The sequence below is a fragment of the Spermophilus citellus genome (genome assembly GCF_964194105.1).
Source record: "Spermophilus citellus genome assembly, chromosome: 5".
Classification (NCBI taxonomy): Eukaryota; Metazoa; Chordata; class Mammalia; order Rodentia; family Sciuridae; genus Spermophilus; species Spermophilus citellus.
Window position 1 is genome coordinate 150,363,275 of NC_138186.1, and position 18,588 is coordinate 150,381,862.

The window sequence follows — 18,588 nt, forward strand, 5'->3', positions numbered from 1 at the left end:
GGTCTAGGTAATCTGCACAGACATGACAAGATTGTATGTTAAAAACCATAATACCTCAGATCTGCACTGCAAGAAATAAAGATACATAGACAACATGGAGAAAAATAGGAATAAAAGTGCCCCAAACAAACCAAGATACTACAACAATAAAATCCTTTGACAATGCAGTTGATGAAATATCAGAGAGGAAGTTCAGAATGTACATGATTAAAATGATCTGCAAATTAAGAATGATGTAAGAGAGCAAACACAGGCAAAAATTAATTATTCCAACAAAGAGGTAAGAGCAAATACAAGCATCCATTGATCACATCAATAAAAAGATAAGGAAGCAAATACGGCATCCATTCATTACACCAACAAAGACATAGGGAGCAAATACAGGTAGCAAAAGATTACTTCAAAGAGATAGAGATTCTGAGAAAAAAAAAATACAATCAGAAATCCTGGAAATGAGGCTGGGCTCTACAGTGCCTGCTTTTAATCCCAGTGGCTTAGGAGGCAAAGGCTGAAGGATTGCAAGTTCAAACCAGCCTTAGCAATTTAGCCAGGCCTAAGCAACTCAGTGAGACTCTGTCTCTAATAAAGTGCTAAATAGGACTAGGGATGTGGCTCAGTGATGGAGTGCCCCTGTGTTCAATCCCTGGTACTCCCCCAAAAAATAAGTAAACAAGAAATTCTTGAAATGAAGGAAACAATAAACCAAATTAAAAACTCAATAGAAATCATCACCAACAGACTAGATTACTTGGAAGACAGAACATTGGATAATGAAGACACAATATACAATCTTGAAAATAAAGTTGACCACACAGTAAAGATGGTAAGAAACAGAAGATCCAAGAATTATGGGATAGTATCAAAAGATCAACTCTAAGATTTATTGGGGTACAGGAAGGCACAGAGATGCAAACCAAAGGAATGCACTATCTCTTCAATGAAATAATATGAGAAAATTTCCCCAGCATGAAGAACAAATTGGAAAATCAAATACAAGAGGCTTACAAGACACCAAATATACAAAATTAAAAAAGATCTACACCAAGGAACATTATAATCAAAATGCCTAGCATACAGAATAAGAATAGAATCTTCAAGGCTACAAGAGAGAGGAATCAAATCACATATAAGGTAAGACCAATTCAGGTCTCAGCAGATTTCTCAACCCAGACCCTCAAAGCTAGGAGATCCTGGAACAAAATATACCAAACTCTGAAGGAAAATGAATGCCAACCAGCAAAATTAAACTTCAGATTTGATGATGAAATAAAAGACTTTCATGATAAACAAAAGTTAAAAGAATTTACCACAAGAAAGTCTACACTAAGGGGCTGGAATTGTGGCTCAGTGGTAGAGCTCTTGTCTCACATATATGAGGCCCTGAGTTCAATTTTCAGCACCACATAAAAATAAAAAAATAAACAAAATAAAGGTATTGTGTCCAACTACTTCTAAAAAATAAATATTAAAAAAGAAAAAAGAAAGTCTACACAACAGAGCATTCTCAGCAAAATATTCCAGAAGAAAGAAATTAAAAACAACAACAAAAATCAGCAAAGGGAAGAACTACACTACAGGAAAGGCCAGTTGAAGGAGAAATCAAGTCAAGTTAAAAACCAAAAATAAACCAAAATGACTGGGAATACAAATCATATTTCAATAATAACTGAATGTGAATGACCTAAACTTATCAATTAAAAGACATAGATTGACAGATTGGATTTTTTAAAAAAAAGATGCAATAATATGCTGCCTTCAGGAGACTCATCCTACAAGAAAATACATCCACAGACTAAAGGTGAAAGTGTAGGAAAAGACAAACCACCCACATGGACCACATTAACAGGCAAGGGTTTCCATCCTCATATCAGATAAAGTGAATTTCAAATAAAGCTAGTGAAAAGGGATAAAGAAGGGCATTTCATACTGCTTAAGGGATTCATACATCAACAAGGCATAAAAATCATAAATATTTATGCCCCAAACAATGGAGCATCTATGTATATCAAACAAACCCTTCTCAATCACAAGAATCAACTAGACCAAAACACAATAATATTTGGTGACATTCATGCACCTCTCTTACCACTGGATAGATCTTCCAAACAAAAACTCAGCAAAGAAACTATAGAACTCAATAAAACAATCAATAATTTTGACTTAACAGACATATATAGAATATTCCATCCCTCAATGACTGAAAACAGTTTATTCTCAGTAGCACATGGATCCTTCTCAAAAATAGACCATATAACACAAAGTAAGTACTATCTGACCATAAAAAATGAAATTAGAAATCAATGATAAAATAAAAATAGACATTACTCCAACAGCTGGAACTAAATAATACACTATTGAGTGATGCATGTATAACAGAAGACATCATGGAGGAGATAAAAAAAATCTTAGCAATAAATGAGAACAATGATACAACATATCAAAACCTCTGGGACACTATGAAGACAGTGCTAAGAGGAAAGTTCATTGCATTTAAGCTCATTCATTAAAAAAAGAAAAATTCAACAAATAAATGACCTGACATTATGTCTGAAACCCCCAGAAAAAAATAAGAACAAACCAACACCAAAAGTAGTAGAAGTCAGGAAATAATTAAAATTTGGTGGAAATCAATGAAATTGAAACAAAAGAAACAATTTTAAAAATTGACAAAACAAAAAGCTGGTTCTTTGAAAAAAAAATAAATAAAATTGATAAACTCTTATCTACCCTAAAAGAAGGAAAGAGGACATTTGAATTACTAAAATCTGTGTTGAAAAAGGAAATATCACAACAGACACTATTGAAATAGAGAAGACAATTAAAAACTGTTTTGAAAATTTATACTGCAGTAAAATAGAAAACCTTGAAGACAGAGAAAAATTTCTAGAGGCATATGATCAACCCAAACTGAGTCAAGAGGCCATACACAATTTAAACAGATCAATTTCAAGCAAGGAAATAGAAGATGCCATCAAAAGCCTACCAACCAAGAAAAGCCAGGACCAGATGGATTCACAGCTGAGTTCTATAAGACCTACAAATAGTAATTAATACCAATACTCCAGAATCTCCACCAGAAATTTTCTAGAATTGATAAATGAATTCAGTAAAGTAGCAGGATATAAAATCAATTCCCATAAATCAATGCATTTCTATATATCAGGTATGAATCCTCTAAAAGAGAAATTAGGAAAACTACCCCATTCATAGTGGCCTCAAAAAGTAAAATAAAATACTTGGGAACCAATTTAACAAAAGAGGTGAAAGACCTCTACAATGAAAACTACAGTACACTAAAGAAAAAAATGAAGAAGACCATAGAAGATGGAAATATCTCCCATGTTCTTGGATAGGTAGAACTAACATTGTCAAAATGGCCATACTGCCAAATGTGCTATACAGATTTAATGCAATTCCTATTAAAATCTCAATGACATTCTTAATAGAAATAGAAAAAGCAATCATCAAATTCATTTGGAAAAATAAGAGACCCAGAGTAGCCAAAGCAATCCTTAGTAAGAAAAGTGAAGCAGGAGGCATCACAATACCATAACTGTATTATAAAGCTATAGTAACAAAAATCACATGGTATTGGCACCAAAATAGGCATGCACACCAATGGTACAGAATAGAAGACACAGGGCCAAACCCACATAAATACAGTTATTTTATACTAGACAAAGGGAGTAAAAAACATACATTAGAGAAAAGATAGACTCTTCAACAAATTGTACTGGGAAAACTGGAAAGCCATGAAACTAAACCCCTATCTCTCACTATGCACAAAACTCAACTCAAAGCAGATCAAAGACCTATGAATTAGACCAGAGACCCTGTGCCTAGTAAGGGCAAAAGTAGGTCCCAATCCTCATCATGTCAAATTAGGCCCTGATTTCCTTAACAAGACTCTTACAGCACAAGAAATAAAATCAAGAATCAATACATGGGATGGATTCAAAGAAACAATCAATGAGGTGAATAGAGAGCCTACATTTAATTGGAAGCAAATTTTTGCCACACACATGTCAGATAGAGCCCTAATCTCTAGGATATATAAAGAACTCAAAAATATTAACACCAAAAAAAGAAACAACCTAATCAATACATGGGCTTAGGAGCTGAACAGACACTTCTCAGAAGAAAATGTACAATCAATCAACAAATATAAGAAAAAGGGTTTAACATCTCTAGTAATTAGAGAAATGCAAACCAAAACTACTCCAAGATTTCATCTCATGCTGGGCAGAATGGCAGTTATTAAGAATACAGACAACAATAAATGTTGGTGAGGATGTAGGGGGGAAAGGTACACTCATACATTGCTGGCAGGACTGCAAATTGGTGCAACCAATCTTGAAAGCAGTATGGAGATTCCTTAGAAAATTGGAAATGAAAACACCATTTGACTCTGCTATTCCACTCCTTGGTTACACACAGAGGACTTAAAATCAGCATTCTATAATAACACGGCCACATCAATGTTTATAGCAGCTCAATTCACAATAGCTAAACTGTGGAACCAACCTCAATGCCCATCAATAGATGAATGGATAAAGAAACTGTGGTATATATGCAGAATGGAATTTACTCAGCATTAAATAGAATAAAATTATGGCATTTGCAGGTAAATGGATGGAGTTATAGAATATCATGCTAACCCAAGTAAGCCAATCCCCCAAAACCAAAGGCCCAATGTTCTCTCTGATAAGTGGATGTTGATCCATAATGGCAGGAGGTGGGTGTAGGTATGGGAAAAATGGAGGAACTTTGGGAAAAGAGGAGCAAGAAAAGGAGAGGGTGCTTGGGGGCATAAAATATGATGGAATGAGATGGACATATTACCCTAGGTAGAGGTATGACTGCATATACGGTGGGATGCAATATTGTGTACAACCAGAGAAATAAAAAGTTGTGTTGCAATTGTGTACAATGAATAAAAATGCATTGTTAAGGAAATCAGGGCCTAATTTGACGTGATGAGGATTGGGACCTACTTTTGCCCTTACTAGGCACAGGGTCATATATACCTAATTAATATAAATAAATAAATAATTTTTTTAAAAAGTATTTCCAACATTCCCCAATTTTTTCATGCATATTTGTGATGAATCCCTGCTCCCACCTCCAGTCTCAGGGAACAATCATTCCATTAGTGTCTCTGTAGGTTGGCATTTTTTGGGAGTTTCATATAACTCGAATGATGCAAAATGACTTTGGTGTCTGACTTTGTCAGTAAGCAAAATTTTAGAGGTTCAATCATGCTGTAGTATGTTTCAGTACTTTGTTCCTTTTCACTGCTGGGTAGCATTCCACTGTACAGATAAGAGTAACAGTTTACCACCAGGCATTTAGATTGCTTCCAGTTGTGGCTATTGAGAACAGTGCTTGAGTAAACATCAACACCCAACTCGTTGTGCTAAGATTGTTTTTGTTTTGATTATATTTTTCTTTGCTGTATGCCTGGGAATGAAATTGCTAGATAACATGGTAAATTTAAATTTAATTTTTTAATATATCACCAGTATTTTCTGAGGTGGGTGTATAATTTTATAATGTTAGTGGCAACATATGAGGATTCCAACTTAACCACATCCAGCCATACTTATTGTCTGTCTCTTTGATTATGGCCATGATTACATGTAGTTTTTATTTGTTTCCCTATAACAACTACTGACATTGAACATCTTTTATTATACTTACTAACCATTCATATATCTTCTTTGAAGAAATGTCTCTTTATCTGTGCTTATTTAAAATTTATTTATTTTATTAATTTTGAGTAGAATAATGGATTCTATAGTATCATAAATTGCAAGTATTTTATCCCAGTCTGTGATTTATGTTTTCAAGTTATTTCTAATGTAACCATTTTTTGTTGTGCAAACATGAATGAATTTCATTAATATAAATAGTAGATGTAACTTGGAAATCGCCCTTGTAATATTAAAGTTAATTTATTGTTTCAACTTCAGACCTTCAAAAACTAAAATGCAAAATTTAAATTATAATGGGAATTACAATAATTGCCATTATAAATTCATTTAAATATCTTAAACCATATGAGTGTCTTTAATGATTTTCATAGTTTAAATGTAATTCTTGAAATAGTAGAACATATAGAATAGGTATAAATTAAGTCTATTTAGAGTGCTCATCCATAAACTCTTCATTACTTAACTAAACTAATATTAGCTAATATTAGCAAAGTAATATCTTTTAACACTTAATTGAGCTTTATTTCAAGCATGAAAAACTAAGTAATTTGCAACTAAAATGTATGAACTAAAAATTAGAAGTGATTAAATCCTTGGCATAAAAAATACAGTTGTAAAAGTCTTCTAAAGAAGCTTATATAACTATTCTTCTCAGGTTATAAATTCTCAGTTTTAAAGTTCTTAACTTCTCATAATCAATAATAATGCTTTGTGTTTGCAAATTTCATAAAGAAGGGATTACTTATGAGGGAAATGTGAAGTGATTAAGACCTGGCTCTAAACTTTTCATTTTGTCATTCTTCCATTACCTGAAAAGTATACATTTCCACACAGAAAAAAAATTATCTTTTTGTTTTACAAAGATATTAGTTTCTAAGAAAGTGTCAATACAGAAAATTTAAGCTTGCCCACGTTCCTCATTAAAACAGAGCTTCCCATGTTGCAGGGTAAGTTGAAATGGGGACTATTTGGTCATGCTTCAAGTAGATTTATTCAGCTAAAAGCCAGATATCTAATTTCTGATGTTTCCTTAATATTTAAACTTATATAAAATTTATTACCTTATACTTTGTGTTATGTAGAGTAGTTTATGCTGAATAATAATGTGAATAAATAAATTTCCCAGAGGCCAAGTGGATTTAGTTCATGGATTACAACAAATCAAATGAAGTGAAATGAAGAATGAAGGAGGTCCATTGTGAACAAGTTGCCTTTTTACACTATACCCTTAGTTATGTTGTATTGACAGACCCCTTCCTAACTCATGTGTACAAAGCTATTCTTCTCAACATGGTGTTATCATTCCCATTAAGGGTATTAATCAGATAACAGTGGTAGGCAGAACCCCCTGGTGTCACCTCCATGATGTTACATTATATAGCTAAAAAATGATTTTTTAATGTCAGTCTAATCCAATCGCATGTGCTCTTAAAAGCAATGAACTTTTTCCACCTAGTGTCCTGGGAAGTTAAAAGCATGAGAAAGATTCTATGTGCTTCTGATGCCTTAAAGGTAAATGAGACCAAGTAGAGAATATGAGAGAAAATGAATTTAAAAGGGGACCTTTGGTTCCCTGGTCTAGCGTGGTGAGATCTGGAGGAGAGAATCCAGTCATGCCATGCCAGGCTTCAGACTTATTTACTGAAACTATAAGAGAACAAATCTGTTGTCTAAATTGGCTGCATATGTTATGAAGCTGTAAGAACTAACAGAAGGGTATTAATCCACTGCCCCTGCTTTTCTTCAAGATAAAAGCAGAATGCATCTTATTTATGAATGAAACTTTTATGAGTCCTGTGAAGAAAGATAGCTTTGTGTTTAGGGGTTTTAGCATAGATATATGTGCCAAATGCCCCCCATAAGAAATTTAAGGAAAATTTTCACAAATGACATATGAAATATTTGTACCTGAGACTTTGAATCCTTTATACAATTTATCATAGACTTCAATTTATAAATAAAAATTATTAGATTATATGTACTTTTCATTCTATTATAATTATCTTAGGTAGTATATAAATAAAATTACTGAAAAGTTAAACACCATAGGCATTTGTCAGGGAATAGAAGGGTAAACAATGTCCACACCAATTAATTTTATCTCATCAGTAATCATGAAATTCAAATTTAAAAAATAGTATAAGTCTACAAACCCACAAAAAAATGTTTGGCAAACATTTGAATTTGAAATTATTTGACATTATAAAAGATACAGGCAACAGTCACAACCATACTACCTTACAGCATGTGACACATTAGAAACAATTTGAGATTACTTAAGATTGAACATGGGCACGTACTGAGATACATAAGCCCCACCTTTAAGTTTCAATTCTAGAGAAACTCTAGAATGTATATAAAAAGGGGCACTAGAATGTTGATTAGACCTGAGCCTTATTTGAAATATCAAAAAAACCCTAATTTTCCAATGATAGTTGCAATGATAATGAATTATGTATTTTTCACATATTCTGAATACTATAGGTATATTAAAATGAATGAACTGAAATATAAATAATAACTTTGAATAAAATTAGCACTTACAGTGATTAAAAAATGCTCAGGATAGAAATCATATTAATCTGTGAGAGTGTTACTTTTTATTATTGCTAAATTATCAGTATTCCTTTTGTGTGTGTGTGTGTGTATGTGTGTGTGTGTGTGTGAGAGAGAGAGAGAGAGAGAGAGAGAGAGAGAGAAAGAGAGAGAGTGTATATGTGTGTGTTTGTGTGTGTGGTGCTGGGAATTGAACCCAAGGCTTTGCACATCCTAGACAAGCACTCTACCAACTGAGATATATCCCCAGCCCCCTCTTTCATTTTTAATTTCACCATTAGTTCATAAAATTTTGGTTTATCTTTGTTTCTGTGTTTACAGCATGCACATATAATTACCGATTATTACACATTTCTTTTAAAAAATATAATGCTACTTTGTATCTCAGAACCTTTCAATAGCATATCTATTGCTTCCCCCTTATCTTTTTACTTCTAATACTTGTCAACCTTATGATTAGTTGTTGATTATATATTTAAAATGAGAAAATCTCTAGCCACAGTGGCACATGCCTATAAGCCCAGCTCCTCAGGAGATTGAGGCAAGAGGATCATAAGTTTGAGGATAGCCTGGGCAATTTAGTGAGACAACGCCTCATAATAAATAACAAGAAAGGCTGGGGATGTAGCTCAGAGGTAGAGTGCTCCTGAGTTTAATACCTAGTATTAGCAAAAAAAGAGAAAAAAATAATTCATATCTACACACATACTATTTTTCTCATTGTTAATATTGCTATATCCATTGATGCCTATTTACCTAACTACCTACCTGCCTGACTATTTCGCCACCTACATAAAAGTTTCTATCTGCTGTCATTTTTCTTTTTCCTGAAGAATTCGCTTTAACATTTAATGCATTTGTAGTTGTGTTTGTTTGTTTTGTTTTGATGAAATTTTTCTCAGGTTTTGATTATCTTAACACATCTATATCATTTTCACTTTGGGAAGTATTTTTGCTACACATAAAATTCATAATTGGCAACTTTTTCTTCTTTTTTCCTCCTATCTGATTCCCCTAACTTTGAAAGATTCCTTACCATTGTTGTTTTGACTTGCTTGGATTTCTAATGAGGACTCTGCAGACACTGTTATTTTAAATTAAGTCCAGAACTAAATGACTTAATAGCTGAATTCCTCCAAATTTTAAGACATCTTACAAAATGTTTCTAAAGATTAGAAAAAAGATGTAAAATTCTCCTAATCTTTTTATGAGTTAAAACCATCTTCATACCAAAACATAGGGGGAAAAAAAAACCTTTGAAGAAAGAAAACAACATATTTCCATGGTTTGGACATGATTTTTGTGTCTCCCAAAATCACATGTTGGAAGTTTAGAGGTGGAAGAACCTTTAAGAATTAAGTCCCAGTGGGAGGTAAATAGGTCACTGGAGATATGCTCTTAGAAGAGATTAAGGTAGTTCTTATTAGGACCTTGGTTAGTTTTCAGAAAAATGGGTTGTTATAGAGTGTGGTGATTCTCTGTCCTTGTTCTAATCTGCTCAAACCTACTCCCATTCCCTTTTCTCTGCCATGTCATGATACAGCCAAGATGCTTTCCCCCAGAGACTGGACAGATGAAGACACCCAATCTTGGACTTTCAGAATCTAAATCTGTGAGCTAAATAGAGCTCTTTTTTTTATAAAATGCTCAGCTTCCAGTATTTTCTTATAGCAACAGAAAATGAACTAATGGGGATGGGGTTGTGACTCAATGGTAGAGCACTCACCTAGCATGTGTAAGGCATTGAGTTCAATCCTCAGCACCACATGAAAAAAAAATGAATAAATAAAAATAAAGGTATTGTATCTATCTACAACTTAAAAAAAAAGAAAATGAACTAATGCACAAACCAAACCATTTCATGTACAATTGAAAATTAATAAGTAGTATCCAATTATATTTAAAAGAATATGATATCACTCAGTGTGAATTCTCATAATCTCAGAGTAATAGGAGAAAATTTCTAAAGTTGCTATGAAAGTGCATTTGATCAGATTATCCCAAGCAATCTAAAAAAGTAAAAGCAGTACTAATAACTGCCATAATAAAATAAAGAATATAGATGGTATACAGATTGAGAGCAAAGAAATAAAACTTTCTGTGTTCAGAGATATCATAACTACCTATAAAAAATCCAAAAGAAGTACAAACAAAAATTCCTAAAATCAATACACAATGATAGCATGGTCCCAGGTTACAAAGTTGATACAAAACAGCCAATCGCTTTTGCATATTCCAAATTCAAAACAAAACAAAATGTATTAACTTGCCCAAAATTACTTAGATATGTAATTCATTAGAATATGCACAATATCTACAAAACTATAATAAAATAAATTTTAAAAGAACTAGATAGAGAAATGTTCTATGTTCATGTGTGGAAGACTTGTATTGTCATGATGTCTGTTTTTTCTAACTTGATATATAAATACAATGTAATTCTTTTCAAAATTCCAATGAGTTATTGTGGGATTACAGAAAAATTCATTCTAAAGCTTTTATGGAGATGAAAAAAAAAAGAACTAACACAATACTAAAAGAGAAAAACAAACCCAGAGAGCTAACACCACCCACATTCATGACTAACTATAGCTTTTCTTTTCTTTTCTTTTCTTTTTTTTTAAGCTAGAATGTTACCACAATCAAGACAGTGTGGCATTTACAAAAAATAACAAGTAGATCAATGGAATTGAATATAGATATCCCATAATAAAACCACATAAATAGAACCAAAGGCAATATAACAGAGAAAAGATAGTCTTTTTAGCAAATGTACCTAGAACAAATGGATATTCACATGCAAAATAAGTAGATCTGGATATTGACCTTATGTCCTTCATGAAAATTAACTAAAAATTCATCATAAACCTAAATGGAAAAGATAAAAATATAAAATCCATAGAAAGTAACATTGGGGAGAAAATAGATGACCTTGAATTTGGCAATCACTTTTTAGATACAACACCAAAGGTATAATCTACATTTAAAAAAAGAGCAACATAAGCTAGGCTTCATTAGAATTAAAAATTTCTGCTCCATGAAAATCATTGTCAAGAGAATGAAAAAAAAATTTAAAAGATCAGAAGAAAAAATTTGCAAAATGACTGATCTAAAACACAAAAAGTATAAATAAAAAATAAACAAATACAAAATACAAAAGGTACCCTTAGAAGTCAATAATTAGAAAATGAACAACTCAGTTAAAAAATGGGCCACTTTGGTGACAGCTCACCAAAGAAGACATAGATTGAAAATAAACATATGAAAATATGGTGAGCATCATATGTCACCAGGGAAATGCACAGCATAACAACAATGAGATGCTACTGTTTATCTATTAGAATGGCCAAAAGCCAGAACCCTGACAGCACCTAACGCTGACAAAGATGTAGAGCAATAGGAACTCTCATTTATTGCTGGTCGCAATGCAGAATGACAGTCACTCTAAAAATCAGTTTGATAGTTTCTTACAAAGCTAAATATATTTTACCCTGAGTTTCAGTAATCATACTCTTTTGTATTTGCCCCCCAAATTAAAAATGTATGTGCACACAGAAACCAGCACACTGATATTTATAGCAACTTTATTCGTCATTGTCAGAACTTGGAAGTCCCCAAGATGTTTTTCATCAGGTTAATTGATAAATAAAATATGGTACATGCAGATGATGAGAGATCATTCAACTATAAGAAGAAATGAACTCTCAAGCCATGACAATAAAACATGTATGAATCTTAAATGTGTATTGTAAGTCCAAAGATTGTTTATTGTTTTCTTCAATAGGCAAACTTATGGAAACAGTTTTAAAAAAATCAATAATTAAGAGGGTTTAGGGCCAAGCACAAAAGATTTTTAGGACAGCAAAACTACTCTCTGTGATACTATAATGTCCAAATCTATAGAGTGTACAACCCCAAGAGTAAACCCTAAACTATGAACTCTGAGTGATAATGATATGTCAATGCAGATTCATCAGTTGTGACAAATATACCACTCTGATGGTGGATGTTGATAAGGCATGGGAGGGGTACTGTGCATGTGTCAGCCCTGCAGTATATAGGAAATTTATGTATCTTCTGAATTATTCCATAAACCTAAAACTGGTCTAAAAAATAAAGTCTAGTAAAATAAAGGCAATTCCACCACCAGATATTATGCTTTAAATCTACTATAGCCAAGCTTTGGTGCAAGCATAGATAATTGAATCAATGAATGATACTATGGAGTGTGGCAACAGATCCACACAGACAGTCATGTGACAGACAGCATGAGTATGTATTGCAACTCTGCTAGGGGAAACCACTGGGGGAAAAATTCCTCCTTTAATTTGTGTTGGATGAATTAAATATTCCTATGAAAAAAAAGTAACATGAAAACCTTACTTTCCATAATAGAAAGTTGATCAATGTACCTAAACTGAGTTCCCTAGGTGGATTATATATAAAAATCTGAAATGTAAAGCAATAACACTTTAAGAATAAAATGTAAAAGAAATTATCCATGCCTTGGAGTATGCAAATATTTTTAAGAGATCAAAACCTCATTCAGATAGATTGCATTTATTTATATTAAGTTCACCAATAGATAATATTATAGGTAACCTCACTAATGAAGTAAAGAGGGTAATGTTATGATGAGATGGGAAGGGCACCACAACTCTGTGCTGTTCTTTCAAAAAAAATTACATAATCTTGGTGAAATAACTAGAAAACATTAAACATAGCCAGTTTGACAGAAATTATATTGTCAAAGTCATGAAAAAAAAGGAAAGATTAGGAAAATATCACATACTTTAGAAATCTAAGGAGACATGAAAAAATGTATACAATATGGCATCCTGAACTGGTTCCAGGAAGGGAAAGAGGAACATTAATGTAAAAATGGGTGAAAAAAAAATAGGTCTGATTCTTAGTTACTAATAATCTACCAATGTTATTTTCTTGTTTTTTTGACAAATATATCATAATAATGTGAGATACTAACATTGCAGGAAAATAAAACCTAGTGAGCAACATATATGAGCTTCCTGTAATATCTACATGTTTTCCATAAACCGATTTTCCCCAATATAAAACATTTAAAAAGTAGCAAAATATTACAGTTGGAATAAATTCAGAGAAGGGAAGGAAAATATTTTCAATAGAGGCACCTAACAAAGGTTATCCTGAAATATAAAATCTTTTTAAAAAATATTTATTTTTTAGCTGTAGTTGAACACAATACCTTTATTTTTTTTTATTTATATGTGGTGCTGAGGATCAAACCCAGGGCCTCGAATGTGCTAGGCGAGCTCTCTACCACTGAGCCACAACCCCAGACCTGAAATATAAAATCTTTAAAAGTCAAAAGAAAAAAGCAGAGAACTAGTAAACCCCAGGCAAAAGATTCAGAGAATTTAGTTAGCATGCCCTTCACTAAAAAGAGTATGCTACTATAAAATAAATATATGAAAGACTTTCAGATTATGTGAATATATAAGGTAAACAGCAAGTTTAAATCACCAATGAACTTCTTTTTATCCCTCAGAATTCCCAAACAAAAATGTGTTGATGAGCCTGCTGTGGTGGCTCATGCCTATAATTCCAAGGGCTCAGGATGGTAAGGCAGGAGGACCACATGTTCAAAGCTAGCCTTAGTAACTTAGTGAGTTCCTAAGAAACTGGTGAGATCATGTCTCAAAATAAAACATATTTTAAAAAATGCTTGGTGTTTTTCTCAGTTATTAGTGGCCCTGGGTTCAATCCTCCTACCAAAAGAAAGATGTGTTGGTGAGAAAACACAGTAATTGGTTATCCTCAGACCATGCTCTAATAACACAAATACAATCATTTTGGAAAATCCTTTATTCATTTAAACTGAATAAATACATAATCTACAACTCAGAAATTTTCCTCCTGTACATGAAACCAACCAAAGAGATGATGTTTTGCACCAAAATCCATGTGCTGGCAGCACTGTTTGTAGTAGGTGAAATCTGGGACAACCCAATATTTCACACATCATAACAACAGTGTTATGTACATATCATGATGAATTGCAAATGAAAGAATTGTACCCATAAAAGAAATTATATGGATCTCATAGATACAAGGATAACTAAAAGAAATCGTATACAAAAGAATGTCTATAACAATTTCTTTTTCACATTACTCATGGTTGAGCAATAATCATCTATTGCATTAGAACAAGACACCACACATCTTTTTCAGAAAGGTAATGAATAAAAGAGTGCATACAATAGGCTTTTTATGCTAGTTTTATGGGTATGTTCACTTAGATAAAAGTGATCCAGCTGTACCTTCATAATTTGTGTGATCTTCTTTATGTATGCTATGATCAAAGTATTTAGAAATTGTAAGGTTTTGAACAACCAATAAAAAAAACAAAATATTTAGGAAAATGCATTTGTTTTCTAATAATTGACTCTTTTCTTCTCTTACTTGAAAAACATATCAATCTGTTATTGGGTATATTTAAAAGCCACACTGTTTATAGATATGATGAAATCTTTTCCAAAGCTCTATGTATTTAAAGATCCTAGCGGAGACAGGGTCTCACTGAGTTGCTTAGCGCCTCACCATTGCTAAGGCTGGCTTTGAATTCGAGATCCTCCTGCTTCAGCCTCCCCGGCCACTAGGATTACAGTGTGCCTGAGAATGCAGATCAACCCACAGAACAAAGCAGATTTCCAAGGCATCTCCCCAGAGTGAGCCTTTGCTGATTTTCTCTTTGCCAGCACTATCCTGCACCTTGTTGTCATGAACTTTGTGGGCTGAATATTTCCCAGTTACTTAATTGAGGAGTAGGAGACTGAAGTAATGTTCACTTTTTAATGTCCCTTGGATAAAAGGTCTTGAGACAGCAGCTTGTCACACCCATAGATTCTTCAGATTTGTATTCAACTTTTGACTCTCGTTTGGTCTGCAGGTGGAGAGCCTGGAGAAGTTCTTTATCTTGTGTCAGACCAGCTTTGTAATGAACTTTGTTAACATGACCTCTGCTTTCCATTAATTGTAACTTTTTACCTTTCACATTAAAAAACTACATGCTACTCCTCAAAAAAAAATAAAGATAACATTTACTAAATTATGACAAAACAACTTACCTTCCTGTATATGAGAGTGATACTGTCATTGATTTGCATCACTTTGAATTAACAGCCCTCAGTGAAATTTTGCCTATAATTTTTTTTACTCCATTGTCCACAGAGAAATCCAGAAAACTCTAAAACAATGGCTGCTGTTCTTAACATTCTTCCATGTTGGCTAGGTTTTTTTAAATTTAGTAAAAATTCAGAATATTGAAAGAAATTGAGAGCTTTTGCAACAACTTCCAAGGAAATCCATCTGTCCTCAACATTGTATAGATAGTTTTATGAATTTTTATAAATGATGTCATAGATTATGCCTGGAAAAATAAATAATTAGCACAAATAAACCATATTGTTTATGTTTAATCGATTATTTTAAATCAAAATTATGTGAATATTTAATGAATGGTCCTTGTATGGTAGAATTGATCTCAGGTGAATCAGGCTTGAAATCTGCCACATTAGTTAATTCAAGACTGAAGTCAGACAAACTAGGGTCCAAAAGCAGGGTCCCTTATTGATAGACTGGGAGACCTTGAAGAGCCCCCTACTCTTTCACAGTTACTGAAGTGAGTACAACATTGGCTACCCATTATGTTTTCCAGGAGATTCAAGTGAACTAATGAGCATATTTTGAATCAATAAACAAGTGCAAATAACAATCTTAATGCTGGACTATAGAAGAAATCAAGACATTTTAGTTGACTTCCACCCACGCTCCTCATAATTTGTTTCTGGGCTTTTGGAGAAATAGCCCATAACCAAGGATTCAATCTGAACTTGTAACCTCCAGACAACTGTCTCCTAGCACTTCATTTATTTAAAAAGGACTACCAATTCTTACAATTTATTATGTTTCTTCCCCGGCTCAAATTTCTCCTGGCCTTATGTTTTGTTTGTCACATATTGCTGTTGTTTCTTGGAAACAGGTCTTGCTAAATTGCCAAGGCCAGCGTCTAGGCCTCTAGCCAGAATAGAGGCATGTGTTCCCATACCCAGCTCTGCCCATAGCTTATAAATAATGACAATGGAAAAAACAAAACAAGAAACTGTGCATTATTTTAACTCACTATTTTGGGTGGATTTCTTGAAGGTTGTTTTTATGATCTTCCTACTGTTTTGCAAGCTCCACTACCTTTTCCATTCAAAGCTCCTAATTCTACTGTTTCTTTCATCGTGACTACCTTTGTCTAGACCCCAAGCACATTCGAAAATGTTATTTACTGAATATTTAAACTATTAATGGAAATATCTCTTTTACTTTACTTTTAGATTTCAATATCAAAATACAATATCAATAATCTCCAATTTATGATGTTTTGACTTTAAAATAGTGTGAAAGTAATACATAAATATTTCGTATTTTTAATTCTGAGATTTCCCCCAGCCAGCCATATGTGCTGTGATACTCTCTCACAACGTTGGTTGCTGAAAGCTGAACTTGAAAGCTCCCAGTCAGCCATACAATCATGAGGGCAAATGGCAGACACTGTATAGATGTTTGGTAGCGTAACAGTGGTCCACTTCATGCTTTGATTACAGCCTATTTCTAATGAGGATATTTTTTATTCTTCTCCCTTTCTTCCTCGTTTCTCCAATTTTCTGTGCCTTTCTTCTTCATCCTAAATGGTGTTACCTTTTCTTGAACACACACACACACACACCACAAAAAGGAAGTAATTCAGACTTGGGGGTGGAGGATTGTACCAGGAGATTTAATAAATGACTATGGCCCATATTAACAAGTGAATTAAACTCTGGACAGAGAACTCCTGGAATATAGCCTTTGAAAATCCTCTGTTTCCCCTGAGGGGCAGAATTCTCAAGTTACTCCTCTGCTATCAAAGCAATAAAACTTATTTTTTCCTTTTTCTAAAGCCATGTCCTCATTATTGGATTGTCTTCAGGTGTGAGGACCAAGCTTTCAGTAACAGTAAGTTATATGTATTGAATGCATTTTCCAACTGTAACATTTTCAACCTACAAAGACTTTATCTGTATATAACTGAGAAAATCTATATAGTATTAATACTACCCTCTTTTATGGATTCATTCAATTATATTTCTGACAATAAGAATGTTAGATTTCTGAGAAAAAATAATCTTAGGTTTGTGAAACTGCTGTTATATATTATAAACCTCTGAATTATATATATATATATATATATATATATATATATATATATATATATTGTATCCAGTATAACCACAGTTTTACATATTTAGACCAAAATAAATATGTAGTTTTTCTAATGATTATATCAGAAGATACTGAAATAGCACACATTATTAGCATGATTAAACAGCTCCAAAGTTTGATCACAGTAGAAATTTTAAAAAAGCAACAATACTTAAGTCAATTAAAAGTATCCATTAAGCTTCCAAAGCTACCTTATATTGTTCTGATAAATAGTTCTGTAACTCTGATACATGTGCAACATTAGTCTTTTTTAGTTTTAATATTTTGGATTAGAGTTATCACAGAAATGTTGTTAGGCAGAGGACAGTTATACTTTTTATATTCGTTTAAATTATAGTTTCATAGATCTGTGATAAACATTGTCTCTCGGAGCCTCATGAATTGAGACTGGATCACAATGCTGAATAAATGCTGTTGGCATGAGTCTCTGACAGGAGACTTCTGATTGATGCTGTAGCTCTCATGTGATGCTGCTGAAGAAGACACAGTTCAATAAATTAAAGCCCACGGAAGAAGGGTGAAGGCCTGCCAGCTGTAGAATGTTTCCATGATTTACTTGCCACAGAGAAGCTTGCTAGAGGGATTGCAGAGCATGCTAATCATGAGATGACATAGTCTGATACTTTGTCCACCTAGAATTCAGAGGAAAAAAATTCAGCTACCTTGAAATCAACGAAATATTCCCTATTCATTTGAAGACAAGGCATGCCTACTACCAAAGGAAAACCATAGCAATCTGCATCCTTGTTCAGAAAAGCTAAAGCTAGGAAGATAGGTAGTGGGTAGATAAGCAGATAATTTAGGTACATACATTAGGTGTAGATATCTGAATAACTTTTTCAACTACTTGATATAGAAGCATTGGTCATTGTCCTTAGACCTATTTTGATTTTCAAACAAGAATGTAATACTATAAATGTCTACCTGAACCCAGGTTTCACTTCTTCCCATGAGTATTAATGTGCTGTATTTTCACTGTTGTTTATATTTAGTTGTTTTCTAATGTCTCAAGAATTTTAAAAAAATC